Source organism: Benincasa hispida, chromosome 2 (genome assembly GCF_027475165.1).
Source record: "Benincasa hispida cultivar pf3 chromosome 2, pf3_genome.v1.1, whole genome shotgun sequence".
NCBI classification, from domain to species: domain Eukaryota; kingdom Viridiplantae; phylum Streptophyta; class Magnoliopsida; order Cucurbitales; family Cucurbitaceae; genus Benincasa; species Benincasa hispida.
The window spans coordinates 36,187,241-36,202,912 of NC_143479.1; positions in this window are offsets into that span (position 1 = coordinate 36,187,241).

Consider the following 15,672-nt stretch of genomic DNA (forward strand, 5'->3'; position numbering starts at 1 on the left):
TGGTCAGGGGTGGAAGGTGAAGCGGATTGGTTTGGGGTTTGGTCAGCCATGACATCGAGCTTGGAAAGGTCTGAGGAGAGTTCGAGTTTCTAGGGAGAAAGAACGATTTAGAATGCAAAACACTAGGGTTTCTGATTGTTTGCCAATGTAGGATAAAAGATTTCCAATGAAGAGGGAGGCTGTATTTATAGGTTGGGCCGTGGTGCGACCCACGCGATTTTCACGGCGACTGGCCTCGAGCATCTCAACAAATGCGTCGTTCCACCTCCCTCATTTATGGATTTTCAAATAAAGCATCCTTTCGTCTGCCAAGTCATAATTGCTTGGGGATACAAATCAATTGGACTTCTTCCCACATTGCCAAACGACTTTTTCTTTGATATTTTATTTGAATGGATGCATGATAAAGCATAACACATTATGTTCACTAACACAACTATATCTTTGCAGAGGATGGGCAACAACACATATATCCTCGCAACACACCCCTTAACCAATGCATTTCTGGAAGATACCTCAAAATAGTGCATTTGGCTAAGGACGGGCAAAGGACACATGCAAGCGCAACACACCTCTCAACTCAATATCGTTGAGTTAAGTGAACGTAAGGCATTCCTAGTTGGTTTGGGATGCGTCCATTGTTGTCTTGCTTTCTTGTTATTAATTGTTTTATTTCTCTTTTTTTTTTCAGCAGCACAAGTGCTGAGACTTGCGACGATAAGAAATGGCATGATGAATGCATAAACGACCGGACATTCACCAAAGGTCAGTAGGTACTGCTATTCAACGCACAACTGCGACTGTTCCCTGGGAAGCTGAAGTCTCGCTGGTTCGGGCCATTCTGGATCAAGATCATCTTTCCCCATAGCGCAGTGGAATTAACAACTTTAGATGGGATCAGTGCATTCAATGTCAATGGTCAGCGGATCAAACTATACTATGGAGGCGACTTCGATCGGCGCATGGACACCATTGATTTAGGCAAGCAGGATTAAAATGCTTGCAGGGAAAGCGATTGCGGTAACTATGAGAATTTCTTTTAGTCGGCCTTCCCATCTATGTTTACTTGCTTTCTCTACAACTTTCTTTTACCATTTGTTTCATGTTGTGATTGTTATTTAGTAAGATTAGTCTTTAATGCTTTAGAAGTTTCATGTCACATATGTTTCCTTACATTACATGTAGTAGCGATGGGCACATGTTTTTGTGAATGTTGGATAAATCACCACAAGATCTTTTCAACTTGAGTTCGGAAGAGAGGAAAATAAACTGAGAGGATGGGTGTAGTAAGTAGAAAGAAAATGGAGATATGCATCTAATACACCCAAATACATTGTTGTGAGGGGTGTGTTGCGCACATATGTGTCCTTTGCCCAGGCTTAGTTAAATGCACTATGTTGAGGCATCCTCCAGAAATGTATTTAGTTAAGGGGTGTGCTGCGAGGATGTATGCGTGTTGCCTGTCCTCAACAAAAATGTATCTGCATTTATTGGAAGCATAATATGCACTGCAAATCATGCACCCTTCCGAATCAAATTTTGTAACTTAACCAAATTCTTTGACTCTTGTACAAGCATTAGATTTTTTTTTTTTTTTTTGTAATGCGACAATTTGTAATATATTCGCATACTTTGTTAATAGTCAATACAATCAAAGTACATAATTCACTCTACTCTTTGCTTGTGCCTCTTTCTTTATCTTCCTTTGTTAATCTTTGCTATATTTTTACTCTTGTATTTTTACGATCTTCATTGCATTGCTATGATGTATTATGTGTTACACTTAGAAGCATTTCCCATACTTAGTAAATTTTGACTAACACTTATTTAATTCTTAGTTTAGCAGTACTTTACTTTTATCTTTCAAAGTTCTGCTCAAACCCTTTTTTTTAAATTTTCCCCTAAGTGTTTGTCTAGTCTATCCAAACAACGCAATAAAGACCTTGCTCATCTTTAAATTTGGGGGTGGGGAAGGTCTGAGTAGATGAAATCAGGAATATGAAGTATTTAAGAAAATGCGTCCATTTTTATACCGAAAAAAATATTGCAAAACTCCAATGTCAGCGTAAGGGAAAATTTCAAAACTGTTCCCAACTTGATAAGAGTTTAGTTGTGAAAGAAGCCTGCTCGTGGTTGGATGCTCGTATGACACCCATAAGAGCAAGTCAAAACAAAGGTTGGTTTCCAAGAACAACGTAGTATAAACCAAAAAGAGAAAAGGAATGCAAGAGATGACTTCTCTGATTATCATAAGTTAAAAGTTGAAACTGACACACAACCGTAGTTGGATGTTCGCATGACACCCGTGGGGACAAGCCAAAACGAAGAGTGTAACTATGACCAACTGTCTCTAAGTGAATAAATGACGCAAAATTCTTCTCACCGCATATAGATACATCAAGTTTTTTTTTTTATAAAGAAAAGATAAGAATTCTATTTTGAAAACTAGAAAAGTGTCTTTAAGCAGAATTTTGTTACCTAGAAGAATAAAGTAAGGCTTGCTAAGAATTAGCAAGGATAAAAGGAAAGTGCGATGTCAGGTAATGTGCCTAAGTGTAATATTCGGAGCAACCAATCATCGTAGAAATATAGGATAAGAATGGAGCATGATTGCCTTGGTAGAAGATATGCTTGAGGACAAGCATATATCTAAATTTGGGGGTGTGATAACTTGTAGAAATACAGATTATTTATGCCACCTTATCTAGATATTGTGGCCAAAAGTTAGTAATTATGTGCCAGTTGTATGAAAATTAGCCTAGTATGATAATAATTATAAATGTTTGCGATTACACTCACTAACGCCAAAAAGATGGAAGACAAGCCAAACTTTACTCTGTTTTGCAGGAGACCAAGTCACCACTTGTGCTCAAGGCTCATGAGAAACTAATCAACGCATCTATGTCACAATTGCGCCAGTCGATCAACCATGAAGAGACGATTACCAAAGTGATGGCGCAAGGCGACAGTTGGTCCAGAGCTATGCTTCGACCACATGCAGTAATAAAACAAACACCGCATGCAAACCTAAGATCGAAAGATGCAACTGAGCAACGCTAACTTTCTCATCCCCATTCTTTCTTCACCATTCCACACTAACTTTCTCATCAACCTACTTATTATACATTTAATCATAATTTTACCAAGTAAAGCTCAACTTAATTTATCCAAGGAAAATCTACTTAACACTTAGAAATTTCCTTCCCCTTCTTAGGATTTAACTTTCACTTAGTTAATTCCTTTTATCACTTGCTTAAGTAATGCAAATAGAAATCCGGGTTTCACATTTACTTCCCCCCTTAAGAAAATTTCATCCTCAAAATTTAATCGAACTAATTCTAGTTTAAGTTTCACAACAACCACTGTTGTAACCTTTCATAGTCTTGTCTATTACCACGCTTCTACTGTGCTATTCTGATATCAATTCTTTAGTTTTCCAATGATACCTCTCCTAGCTATCTCTAAGCTAGATGTTGAACCAAACTATCTACCACATAAACATTTGTATCTCAAATACTAAATGAGAATAACTTAAATTCACACTTACCTTCCTAGGTAGATTTTTAGGTACGCATATTCTACCCTCCTTTAGTAGCACTTGGTCAGCTCTTAATTGATAGCCCGTCCTCAATCCTTTATCTACTTATTCAGCTAACTTCTGAAGATCAGAATCCTTTAACTGCTCACATAGAATATTTTGAACGAGCGTAGGATGTACTTGAAATGAAGCTAGTAACCCTCCTGTTTAACCGATTGATAATACTGCCCTATCATTATACAACTCATGAATTAGTGTACCCTTCACTGAATTAACACTAGCTTTAGCTGATCTAGTTTTCCGACTTAAAGCATCAGCTACCACATTTGCTTTACCTGGGTGATAGTCAATTGTACAGTCATAGTCTTTGATCAACTCGAGCCATCTTCTCTGTCTCAAGTTTAGTTCCTTCTGATCAAAGATATGCTTTAGGCTCTTATGATCCGTAAATATATGACAACGCTCACCAACCATGTAATGTCTCCATAACTTTAGAGCTAACACAACTGCTGCTAACTCTAAATCGTGTGTAGGGTAGTTACATTCATGCTTCTTTAACTGTCACGAAGCATAGGCTACTACTTTTCCTTCTTGCATTAGCACACATCCTAACCCTTGTTGGAATGCATCACAATAGACCTCAAACCCCTTACCTGGTGTAGGAGAGTTAGTACTGGTGCTGATACTAACCTTTGTTTCAGCACTTGGAAACTATGCTCGCATTCTGGTGACCATTCAAACTTCGCATCTTTTCTGGTCAGGTTTGTCAATGGAAGGGTTATCTTAGATAAACCCTCCACGAATCTCCTATAATAACCTGCTAAACCCAGAAAACTGCGTACTTCCGTTACATTTAGGGGTCGTTCCCAATTAACTACTGCTTCTATCTTTTGGGAATCAACACTAACTCCGTCAGCTGAAACTATATGACCAAGAAATATGACTTGATTTAACCAAAAATCACACTTACTAAATTTGGCATATAACTTCTTTTCTCTTAAAGTTTGTAATACCATCCTTAAATGTTCTTTGTGTTTTTCCGCACTATTGGAATACACTAGTATGTAATCTATGAATACTATCACAAACTGATCTAGATAAGAATGGAATATCCTATTCATCAAGTCCATAAATACCGCAGGAGCATTTATCAGTCCAAACGGCATTACTAGGAACTCGAAATATCCATATCTAGTTCTGAATGTAGTCTTTGGAACATCTGTGTCTTTCACCTTCAACTAGTGATAGCCTAATCTCAAATCTATCTTAGAGAACATCGTTGCCCCCTTTAACTAATCGAAGAGATCATCTATACGAGGCAATGGGTACTTATTCTTAATGGTCACTTTATTCAACTGTCTATAGTCTATGCATAATCTAAGAGTACCGTCTTTCTTCTTAATAAACAAGACTGGCGCTCCCCAAGGCGATACACTAGGTCTAATGTACCCCTTATCCACAAGTTCCTGTAATTGAACTTTTAACTCTTTCAACTCCGTTGGGGCCATCTTATTTGGTGCTTGGGATATAGGTTCAGTACCAGGAATTAACTCAATAGTAAATTCCACTTCCCTATCAGGCAGTAAGCCTAGTAATTCTTCAGGGAACACATTTAAGAATTCTTGTACTATAGGTACATCCTTAGGTTTTAGTTTCTTATCTTGGGAAATTACTACAGATGCTAAATAAGCTTCACATCCTTTACTCAATAGTTTTCTAGCTTTTACCGCTGATATTAAACTTCCTAGGAGTATTCTTTTACTTCCTACCAGAGTTATTTCTTTTTCACTAGGTTTCCTAAACACTATTTCTCTTCTAAAGAAATCCATAGTGGAATAGTGTTTACTCAGGAAATCCATACCTAAGATAACATCAAACTCTAGTAATTCTAATGGAATCAAGTCGACCCAAAAACTTTGGTCTCCAAGAATTACTTCACAATTCCTATAATACTTATGTACCATTAGAGTATCTCCTACAGGTGTAGAGATAAATAATTCCTCATCCATACATTCAGGTATTTTATCTATATGTAATGCATACATACTAGATATGAATGAGTGTGTAGCACCAAGGTCAAATAATGCATAAGCAGATTGATTACATAAAGTTATCGTACCAGTTACGACATCTGGAGCCTCTTCCGCTTCCTGATGTGTCATAACATACATTCTACCCTGCTGCTACTGCGGTTGCTGTTGGGGTCATCCAGCTACCCCTTTCTGCTTAACTATATCAGATCCCTCACCTCTAGTTTCAGTTGTTCTAGGTTGGTTTACCGTCTGTGTTCCTTGTCTTTGTTCATTTTTTGTTCCACGACTTAGCTGAGGACAATCTCTTCTGAAATGCCCAGCTTGTCTGCACTGGAAACACACATTCCTATTACCGTAGCATACCCTTATATGAACTTTACAACAGTTTACACACAGCGGTTTCCTCCCCGTACTAGCCACCGACTCACTAGCACGACCTGATACTAATCTACCACTTTGTTTAGCTATAGGTCTGGACTTCTTTTGACTCAAACTTTGTTGGCTCATGCCCCCAAAACTCCTTATCCCCGACTGTCCAGAGAACGAGGATCTAAATATTTTACTTCTTGCTTCTCCAGGCACTCTAAATTGTCCTTCTCCTGGTTGAAATTCATTCTCCTTCGCTACACTCCGCTCTACTCGGATAGCGGTCTCAACTAATTGAGTGAAATTCACCCAATTAGATGTAGAGGTAATAGGTGTACGTATTTTTCTTCTTAGGCCACTCTCAAATCTCCTACACCTCTCCTTTTCTTTCACGATGACCGGAAGGGCATACTGAGATAACTTAGTAAATTTTTGCTCATACTCAGCGTCATCACTCCCGAGTTAGCCTAAGGAATTCCTCCCTCTTCGCATCTCTAAAAGAACTAGGGTAGTATTTATCCTCAAATACTTGTCTAAACTCATACCAAGTCATAGTTTTTGAACTACCCCTTCTAGCCTCTATCACTTTCCACCACTTCTCAGCCCTTTTTTGTAGCAAGAATGCCGCTAATTCGACCTTACAATCCTCAGGCATCTCATAAATTTAAAATACTTCTCAATCAAATCCAACCATATTTTAGCATCTAATGGATCTGTGGTTTCATCAAATGTCGTGGCTCCTAAAGCTTTCAGCCTCTCAATGTCGAACTTCTTTTCTAGATCATTTTGGATCGATCCTACACTCGTCGCTAATTTTTGAGTGATTCTATCAAATACTCAATCCTCCATCTGGGGTTCTACATCTACTTTTTGTGTACTAGACTCGTTTTCAGAAGTTGCCTCCTATTCTACTGAGTCTCTAACTCTTTTCCCCTTCGGATATGGGTCTAATGAGACCTCAGGACCTCCACTGGTAGGGTCAATATTCCTCTTCTCAGTTTACTTGCTCGGTCTGCCTCTTTTCCTCAGCATCTTTGCCTAGTTATTAAGTACACATGTTAGGGACTTATCTATGGGACTTTAATCTAATGCATGAACTCTCTCTTTCACCCAAAGTCCTATGCTTTAATACTAAACTAGCTCAATCCTTTCCCAAGCTTATGTATAACCCATCCTTTAATACCAAGCTAGTATCAAGCTTATGGATACTAAGCTGGTATAAAATAATTCCTCAATTGTCCCGAAAACTTATGTTCTGATACCAAACTGTCACACCCCGCCCCAGATCACCCTCTTAGCCTAGAGAAGGGCGTGACTGCAACAGTTATCAACCCTTAGGCTGACACTTACTGCCTAAAAACTCTTGCGGCATAACTCTGATACCAAATACAAATTATATGCAATAGGACGACTGTAGGCCCACAATTTATTAACTTAGAAACTTAATATGTTTAGAGTATTTACAACATTAGATTTACAAGTCCCAAAACCCACAAACCCTAGTCCTTATATGAACAATAGTAACATGTGTACAATATTAACAGTAACCACCTAGCAAACGGTTACAAGTCTTTTCGTCCTTTAGTGGCAGAGCAGATATTGAGTTGTCTTCAGAGGATTTGACCACTACCTGGGGGGGGGGAGAATAAAAACATTTGAAAACGGGGTGAGCTTACGCCCAGTGAGTGACCGAGAAGACATAGTAAATTCTCATGCATAATTTCAGAAAATAGTTTTATCTGAAATATAAACTTTTGCAGCATAAATATTTTCCAAGCGTAAATTATATAAAGTTGTTTTAAACATAAAACAGTAAAATCATTTCTCAAATCAAAGTACTGTATAACTGGTAAAATAATCCCAACACCAACTACTAGTCCAGAGAGAACCCTTTTGCTCAATCTCTGACTTTATTCACCTGTGGCCACATTAGGTACTACTGCTCAGATACCTTCTCCTTGTACTTCAGTATCGAGCTACTAGGATACCTTTTCCAACATACTTCAGTATCCCGTTGTCTTGGTACCTTCTCAAACGTACTTCAGTACCAATAAATACCTTCTCCTTGTACTTCAGTATCTAGTTAGGTGGATGCCTTCTCCTTGTACTTCGGCATCGCATTTCACCAAAATTATATATAAACAACTTTTCTCTTTAAATCATGTACAGTATAACACATATACAACATGGCTTTAAAGATGATAACGCATGCTGGATAAAATCAACATATGTAAATAGTTTTTCAACAATATGCATGCGTTCAAATCACAATTCAAACTTGCTTGGAAACCACTTTATAAAACTAGTAGGCATGAGAATTATTTTCGCAAATATGATTTTTGTAAATGTTGTAATCCAAAACAGCTTAAAAACATTTTAGTTCGAAAACATTTTAGCCACTCACCTCGATTTCTTAGGAGCTTTTCACTCTAGTAGCTCCTTGGGCTCCTTTTCACCCCTAGAATCCAGATTCAACTTGAAACTTAGATTACTCATAGTTCTGAACCTTATTTTAAATACGTCCTTCTACAAACATATTCTAAAATGTCTCAGGAATCTTACCCTAAACTTTCAGCTCAGAATTCCTCGTGGTTTGGCCGGAATCTCAAAATCTTCAAGACTGGCTCAGACTGATCTGACATTATGACCCTTCTTCTTTCTTCTCAACTTCCAGCCTAGTTCCTTTGAGCTTTTTCCTCTGGCAACCCTACTCTAAAAACTAGACTTCCATAGCTTTCAGATGGCTTTGGAATCACTCAAAAATCACGAGTAGATTGGATGATCTCTTCGTCCAAAATTGACACATTCCTCTGAACCCTCACTGCCCTCTACTTTCTCTACGAAATTTATGATTTTGTGATTTGAAAATGAAATCTCAAAGCTCTATTTATAGGCTTCAAATCTCTCGTGGTGTTGATAGCACCTACTTGGCTGCATGACCAAATGTTTATTTATCCCCTTATCAATGCAAGCTTGCATCACCTTGTCCTAAGGTGTTTTCTTCATATGCGTCCACCAAATTTCCTTAGCCCTTAAGAATTTTTCTTATGAAGACATTTAATTTTGGTTGACATTTGCCCTTGCGTCTTCAACCTTTGTTTGTATTCAATTTAGGGTTTCCAATGTATAATCTACAAGAACGCGGCCAAATTCAATGCATAAATTCTTGCCTGGCCATTCGATGCATAGGCAAGGCCTTTCGATCGTGTGGGTGTGACGTTCGAATGCAACACCGGACAAGGCATTGCTGACGCACACAGGCTGCTCTTGCTCTCTCCCACTTTCTCGCTGGTCTCGCTCTCTCCACTCTCGCTCTCTCCCAATTTCTCGCTCAAAATCTTGCGCTTTCTACTCTCGCTCTCTCCAACTTTCTCGCTCAAAATCTCGCTCTCTCCCACTTTCTCGCTCAAACTGCTCTCTCCATCTTGCTCTCTTCCATTCTCTCGCTGGTCTTGCTCTCTCCAATCTCGCTCTCTCCCAGTTTCTCTCCAAGCTCGCTCTCTCCAACTTTCTCACTGGTCTTGCTCTTTCCCATCTCGCTCTCTCCCACTTTCTTGCTCAAAATCTTGCTCTCAATGATCTCGCTGGTCTCGATCTCAATGATCTCGCTCTTAACAATCTCCTAATCTCACTCTCAACGATCTCGCTCTTAGCTACTGCGAACATTGTTTGTCTCCGTGCAATTCCTACACGATTGTGCCACTAGTCACTTGCCTTCCAGTGCTTTATGCACAACACGCATTTCACATAAATTTTTCATACTTAGCCAATTTTTCCCAAATTTTCCAAACTCAATGTTCATATTTTTCTTTTGAAATCTCCATTCTTTCTTCACCATTTCACACTAACTTTCTCGTCAACCTACTGATTATACAAATTTCATCACAATTTTACCAATTAAAGCTCAACTTAATTTATTCTAGGAAAATCTACTTAACACTAAGAAATTTCCTTCCTTTAACTTAGGATTTAACTTTCACTTAGTTAATTCCTTTTATCACTTGCTTAAGTAAGGAAAATAGAAATTCGGGATTCACAGTTATCTCTCCGATTCGAGAGAATCAGCCAATTTTCTTACTTGATCGTATAAGAAAAATGGGAACAATGTTAGTCGAACCTCCTCGGTAGAGATATTTGGGAACACAAAATTGTTGCAGGTCTCAATGAAGCTCCAGTAGTCTGGATCATCGCCACGCCTGCCACTAAACTGTCCAGCAGTCTGGATCATCTGCAGCATCACTGGTTTTATTTCGAATCTCAATCCGTCAAGAGCCGGCCTCATGATTCCTGGGGAGAAATTGTAGAGGTTGGGCGACACATAGTCCCGAATTGGTCTATTACGGTCGTTTGCCAATAGGATGGGATTCGCCATGACGTTATTTTCATTTGGTGCTCCATTTCCAGGTTATTCTGCCATGCTATCTTTCTCTTGTTGTTGTTGTTGTTGGCAGCTATCACTCAGTCTTCGTCAGAATGTTATTTCAATATATGGGTCATAATTCGCCAGAGATTAAAAGCTGCAAAAATATCAGAAAAATTACCGTTAGCATACTAAATTGCTGAAGTCCCTGACAACGGCGCCAAAAACTTGATGCATTATTTTATGCGATGAAATAATGAAAGGAATTGCGGTGATGGAAAGTGCATTGTGCAACAAGTTATCTCAGCAGATCCCAAGTATAAATTCTACTAAGTTTCCTGTTAAGTCTAGGGTCGAACTCAGAGACTAAGGAAAACGATATGCGGTGGTAATTCTTAAGATAACTTTGCGATAACAAATAAATTAATGGTTTGGTTGGTTATTGTTTGAAGTATAAAATGTATGCGGCGAATTAAAGAAAAGATTGATTATGCAACAGACACACTGAGTATGTAGAGGAACGGGTTGAGAAGGTCTTAGCTAGCGTTTACCGAGAATACGATCATGCTACACTCATGCGACAACAAATCATTTTCCAATGTAGATGCGATAGCTCCTAATTCTAGGACGCATGCGATGAATGCGATAATGTCTATAGAGCTTATTCGTAAGTCTCTACTTCTTGCCTATGTGATGATGCAAGATGCACACAAGGACAAAGTGACCGCATACAATCATAACCTATCTCTAGGATACATGCGTTGCGTTAATAGCAAACAATGCTTATTCCTAAACTTCTATCTCTTGATTATGCATTTCTAATCTGACTCTCTCGAGCCTAGATTCTAACCTGACTTTTCCAAGCCTAGATTCTATCCTTAGACTACACTTCCAAGTATTTCTAATGGACGAATGACACATACATAATACAAGATAATTGCATAGAATGAAGATCCCCAGTTATGCTAGCTAAGTATTTCTCAATCCATTCGACAGATTTAGCTACTCATGCATAATATACAGAGAGTGAATAGATGTAAAGATGTAAATTCCATTTCTATAAATCAGTTCATAGTATAAAATGACAATGGAAGATAAGGATAGAGAGCCTGGTAGCAATTCCTTGCTTCCCATGGCTTTTACACTGTTAACTCTATTATGCTCAAAAGATGTTCCTGCTTCAGTTGGCCCTCTCTCTGATCTTGATGCTTCTGGCACTCTTCCAAGTTCACCAGAACGATCTCTCTGTAAAATCTCACTTCCCTCGCTTTCGCCTTCTAAGTAAAATAAAACTATGAACAAGGCTACTTCTATCTAAGGGGAAAATTCTCTAACTGTCAAACTCCTTCATTGAAGGTGGCCTTTGGTATTTATAGAGCTTTGGGGTGAAAGGCTTCTTCTCTTTTATGATTGCATTGATGGGATAGCATTAATTTTTTATGCCGAATATTTGTCACCAAAAAGTTGAGTTTACTTGCTACAGTAGATTGTTAACGACTTGTCAACTCAATTCGGAATCGACCGTTATCAGTTTTCTATCCCATCATAATTTATTACGCTTTTCACCCAGATGCGCCCACCATGATGCACGGCTCTATGCGACTACCTTTTTGAGCAAATAATTGTGAGCGCAAATGATCGCATAGCCTTGTGTTAACATAATCTCTTCATGCGCTCGACCGTTGATTTCTTTAGATCACATTTTCCACCTTGCATCAACACATTTTTTGCACAAAAATACATAAGTTAATTGTTTTCATGCGATGGACGCATGCGATCGCAATATTGTGAACTTAATGCTTTTGGATGCAATCTTGTGTATTTTTATCATCACAATCCTGCATTTTTTAATAACTTAGTACTGTAATAACGTGTACTTGTACTCGTTATTAATATACTTTATCGCAATTCGAAGAATTACAAAGACTAGAGAGAAAACGATCAACGACTGATAATTAAAAATAGTAACGCAAACAATGTGGCCATCGCATCCCTGCAAAACCAAATGAATTTGATGATGAATCTAACACAAGGCATCGCAATTAATAGCCCAGGAATGCATAGGGGGTAGGTCAACACAATCGATCAAACAAGTGCAAGTTGTGCCACTTGCGGAGAAGCCCATCCGATGGAACAGTGTTCGAGGAATCCACAATCTGTTTACTTCATAAAGAATAACCCTTTCTCCAATGCTTACAACCTTGGGTGGAGAAACCACCCCAACTTTGCGTGGAAAAATCAATAACAAAATTTCCAACCCATGGTGCAAAAAGAAGGGCCGCCAGGATTTTTCCCCCAAACAAATGGTCAATCACAAAATCAAGCTAGCAGTTCACAGGCGCCGCAATCTTTTGAGAACTTACTAAAGCAATATATTGAGAAGAATGAAACAGTACTCTAGAATTAGGCGATGTCTATCCGCAATCTAAAAATTTAGATAGGACAGATTGCGGGCAAGCTCAAAAGTAGATCGCAAGGGGCATTGCCAAGTTCAACTGAGCTTCTGCGAGACTCAGGGAATACGGGAAAGGAGCAATGTCAAGTGCTGACTTTGCGAAGCGGAAAGAAAGTGGCGGAAGAGAAGAAGGAGCCAAATTGGACTATTCCAGTTGCGATGAAATCTCAGACCCAATTGACACAAGATGAACCAGAAGATTAGGAGACAAGGGAACCAGAAGTTGCATCCACTTCTAAGCTTGTGGAACAGGGAACCGTGAAAATATAGCTGCCACCTTTTCCTCAGAGATTTAAGAAGAAGAAATATGATGAAGTGCAATATCACCATTTCATAGACATGCTGAAACAGTTACATATCAACATCCCTTTCGCTTAAGCGATTGAACAAATGCCAAAATATGCAAAGTTTCTGAAGGACCTGGTGATGAAGAAAAGGAGCACAGGTAAGTTCGCAACAGTGGCATTTACACAACAGTCAAACACCATTATTCCACCGAAAATGCACGACCCTAGAAGTTTCACAATATCCTGCTCGATTAGAGGGATATATATAGGTTAAGTGCTTTGTGATCTCAGGGCTAGTATCAACTTAATGCCCCTTTCAATTTTTAAACAGTTGAATCTGGGGCAGCTGGCGCCCACGACGGTCACTGTCCAACTAGATGGCAGGTTCCTAGTTCATCCAGAAGGGAAGGTGAAGGATGTCCTGGTCTCAATTGACAAATTTATCTTACCGACGGACTTCATCATCCTCGATTATGAAGCGGATAAGGATGTACCCATTATTTTGGGATCACCATTTTTATCCACTGGTTTCGCTCAGATTGATGTGTACAAGGGAGATATCACGCTAAGTGTGAATGGAAATAAGCTCAGGTTTGAAATTATGAAGGCCATGAAATATCCGGAAGAAGACCTAATAGATTTCAACAATGAACCCAATTGTTATGAAGAAGAAAAGTCTAAAGATGAAGATGAAAGAGAGGATACAACCGCATCCATAGAAACCTGCAATGCGATTGTGGAAACAACAACCAAAGAAGAAAAATTGACGTTGAATGAAGAGAGAAAAGTACAAAAACCATCCTTGGAACAACCAACCGCTGTGGAATTGAAAACCTTGCCAAACCACCTGAAGTATGCTTTTCTAGGGCAAAATAAAACTCTACAAGTAATAATTTCCTCTACACTTCAAGAAGAACAAGAGCATGCGTTGCTAAGCATCCTGAAGAAGTACATAAAAGCCATAGGATGGACACTAGAAGACATTAGAGGAATCAGCCCGCATATTGCATGCACAGGATACGTCTTGAGGAAAATAAAAAGGAATCGATTGAACATCAATGCAGACTAAACCCTGCGATGAAGGAGGTCGTGAAAATAGAGATAATCAAATGGTTGGATGTAGACATTATTTATCCAATCGCCGATAGCATGTGGGTCAGCCCCGTGCAATGTGTGCCCAATAAGGGAGGGATAACGGTAGTCCCAAATGCAAATAATGAATTAATACCAATGAGAACCGTCACTGTCTTGCGGATCTGCATGGACTACCACAAACTTAATGCGGTGTCGAAGAAGGATCATTTCCTCTGGCCTTTTATTGACAAGATGCTAGACCGCCTAGCATGAAATTATTACTTCTACTTTTTGGACGGATATGCAGGCTACAACCAAATCATAATTGCTCCTGAAGACTGATAACGGCCAGAAATGCACGTTATTACAGTGCTAAGTTATTAAACAATGAAGGTTTGGATGATAAAATATGTTTGATTGCATCCAAAAAGCATTAAGTTCATAACATTGCGGTCACATGCGTTCATCGTATAAAAACAGTTAACTTTTGTATTTATATGTAGAATATGCATTGACGCAAGGCGGAAAGCGCGATCACAATAAATCAACGGTCAAGCGCACCATTACCGCAAGGCTTTGCGGTGATTTGTGCTTGTAAACATCTGCTCAAGACGGATTGTTGCATAGAGTCGGCGCAACTTGGTGGGTGCATCTGGGTGAAAAGCATAATTAATCACGATGGGACAGAAAGCTGATGATGGTCGAATCCAAATTAAGTTGACAAGCTGCTAACGATAACAAGTACACTCAGCTTTTCGGTGACAAATATTCGGCGCATCAGTCAAAGAATTAAAGTCATCCTATCTGTTCAATCATAAGAGAGAAGTCGCCTTTCACCTTGAAGCTCTATAAATATCGAAGGCAACCTTCAAAAAAGGGTTCATCAATCTCGGATACTTAGATAATTTTCTCCATAATAAGATTAGCCTTGTTCTATTGTGTCGATAGATCATTCCGGTGAACTTGGGAGAGTACCGGAAGCTTTAAAATCAAAGAGAGGGCTTTCATTCTATGTGATTATCTTGTATTATGGCTGCGTTATTTTATGAAGTGAAATTATGGATGATATGCGATGGTGAAATTGCATTGAGCACTCAAGTTTCCTCAGCGGAATCTAAGTGTAAGTTCCATTGAGTTTCCTGGTAAGTCCAGGATCGAACTCAGGGAGTTATGAAAACAGTTGCGATGGTAATTTTTATGAAAACTTTGCGGTAACCAAAAAAATCAATAGTTGTTGAGGTTGTTGTTTGCGGTGATGAAAAATAAATAAATGCGGCAGATTTGAGAAAATTTTGGATTGCGTGATATATGCATTGAGTATGCGGATGAACGGGTTGAGATTTAGCCAGCGTTACCTGGGAATGCGTCAAACTATGTGATCATGCTATAACCATCCATAGGAAATCATTTTCCAATGCAAATGTGATGCTTCTATGTCTAGGACGCGTGTGTTGAATGCAAAAGTGTCCATAAAGCTTATTCCTAAGTCTCTACTCTTGTCCTATGCCATGATGCAAGATGCATAAAAGCAAGGTGACCGCACACAATCATATTCTATA